Source organism: Otolemur garnettii, unplaced genomic scaffold (assembly GCF_000181295.1).
Source record: "Otolemur garnettii isolate 467f Iridium unplaced genomic scaffold, OtoGar3 scaffold00235, whole genome shotgun sequence".
NCBI classification, from domain to species: domain Eukaryota; kingdom Metazoa; phylum Chordata; class Mammalia; order Primates; family Galagidae; genus Otolemur; species Otolemur garnettii.
In genome coordinates, this window is record NW_003852630.1 from 1,661,255 (window position 1) to 1,663,821 (window position 2,567).

General features: G+C 44.9%; 1 protein-coding gene across 1 annotated transcript in view; it reads right to left on the minus strand.

Annotated features, from left to right (window-relative positions):
• The window catches only part of UBE3C (ubiquitin protein ligase E3C), a 133,368-nt gene that overhangs the window by 63,416 nt on the left and 67,385 nt on the right, over positions 1 to 2,567 (minus strand). The window lies entirely within an intron of this gene.

Below are 2,567 nucleotides of genomic sequence, written 5' to 3' on the forward strand. Positions count from 1 at the left end.
ATTCGAACCCGCCACCTTAGGTGTACGTGGCTGGCGCCTTAGCGGGTTGAGCTATAGGCGCCGAGCCTAATTACTTTTTCTAATACAGTTTAAAAAATCTCTAATTGTGTTATTTAACCAGGCATAGAATCCACACATAGTAATTCACCACACTATCATTACTTCATGAAGCAAAACATATCACACTTTATTTGTTCACTCATTTTTAGAGTCAGGGTCTTGCTCTGTCACACAGGCTAGAGAGCAATGGCACTATCATAGCTCACTGCAACCTCAAATTCCCGGACTCAAGCGATCCTTCCACTTGGGCCTTCCAAAGTGCTGAGACTACAGGTGTCAACCACTTTGCCCAACCCCTTGCAATATTTTTTTTTTTCTTTTTGAGACAGAGTTTCACTATGTCGCCCTCAGTGGAGTGAGGTGGCATCACAGCTCACAGCAACCTCAAACTCTCGGGCTTAAATGATTCTCTTGCTTCACCCTCACAAGTAGTTGGAACTACAGGTGCCCACCACAACGCCCGGCTATTTTTTTATTGTGGTTGTCATGGTTGTTTAGCAGGCCCAGGCCAGGTTCGAACCTGCCAGCCTGAGTGTATATGGCTGGTGCCCTAACCACTGAGCACCCCCTGCAATATTTAATGACGAAACAGGAACTTTCGTCAATGTAGAATGTCCCATAATCTGGATTTGTATCTTCATGGTACGTTGTGGAACATGCGCCTCTAACTCCTCCATTTCCTAGGTGGCCGGGAGCTCACACACATGAGGGGCTGCATGTGCTCATCACTGCCGAGACGGAAACGGCTCCAAGTGTGGGCGTGTGCACTGTGCTACGGGCTGGGAGCGAGATGAAGAACTTCAGCCAAGATATAAACCAACCGAGCCCTTAAACAAGCTGTTGGGTCCAACTGTTGTTTTCCTGTAACAAAGTGTTCTGGAGTAAGGCAGAAATGAGTACCAGACCCTCATCTCCTGGGGGATGCGCCCACAGTCCAGACCAGCAGGCCCAGTGCACACACCACATGACAGCAGCACTGCCCAAGATCCTGCAGAATGGGGTTATTCCAGCTTCAAGTATTAATTAGCTGGAATTCGTCTATAAGAAAGATCACACATCCCCAACCACCTGGTTAGCCTGAGGTATAGAGTCCACTAAAGGAAAGGCGGGCTAAATACCTCATCATTTCTGTCAAAATAATGAGGTGACTCTTTTGCATCCTATAAAAATGACCAACAAAGTGTTCTGTTTAGCATCATTATTACATCACAGACTAAGCACTTCTGATGATTGGGTCATTTAAGGTCAGATTTCCCACCAGAGGCTTCCTGATCTAGCCATGCAGACCCCACAACCTTCCTGGGCTCCTCGTTCTCTAGTAGACAGGACTGCACACCCATCCTGCAGGGTGTCCCCCAGGCCTAGAACCAACCACCCTGCCAAGAGATTGTGCTCCTCAGTGAGGAGTGGTATCTGGTGTCCTGGGCTGTTCACTGCCATACCATCGGGCATGGTTGCTAAAACTTGTCAGTGGCCAGGAGTTAGAAGCTGAATACTTAATGTAAAGATGAAACATCTGGGCCACGTGCACTGGCTCACACCTATCATCCTAGCATTCTGGGGAGGCTAAAGCAGGTGGCCTGTTTGAGCTCAGGAATTTGAACTGAGGCAACTGTTGTGGCAGCTACTTGAGCAGCTGAGGCAGGAGAGTTTCACTTGAGCCTAAGAGTTTGAGGTTGCTGTGAGCAGTGATGCCAGAGCATGCTTCCAAGGGCAACAACATGAGACTTCATCTCAAAAAAAGATAAAACATCTCATGAGGACACAGTGATGCTTATGAGATAATTCTAAATACTGGTATTTTCTCTTCTTTAATATTTCTGTAACCTGCTTTTTTCCTATACCCTTTTATTTCCTATCTCCCACCCGCTCAAGATTCTGAAATGAATGCATCATACATTCATGACTTTCCTGAAGAGCAAAAATGAAAACACTTCATGTCCTCTGCCAATGTTACTTAACATCTTCTCTAATATTATATAATATTGCATCTGTTTTAGATGTAGATCTTAGTAATATACACATTGATCCCTGCTCCTTTAGAGTATTAAGGAGATCTATTTCTTTCAAGTACTGAATACATGTTTATCACTAATATCAACAAAAACAACATCTTTTTCAATCTCAAATAAGAATCATTAGGCCCCAACACCTGTAATTTGAGGTTAACAGGGCAAAACTGGTATTAACAACAAACTCAGAAAGCGCACCTAAGTCAATGTTACTATGTCCCATCACAGCAATGGTTTTCAACCTTCTTAATGCCATGACCCTTTAATACAGATCCTGTGGGTCGTGACCCACAGGTTGAGAACCACTGCATCATGGAACCTGAGAGTGACCGATTAAGGTTAACCATTACAACTTAGTTGATAAGTAATAAAACAGTTTTTTTTTTTTTTTTTTGAGACAGAGCCTGGGTAGAGTGCTGTGGCATCACAGCTCACAGCAACCTTCAACTCCTGGGCTCAAGCGAGTCTCCTGCCTCTGCCTCCCAAGTAGCTGGG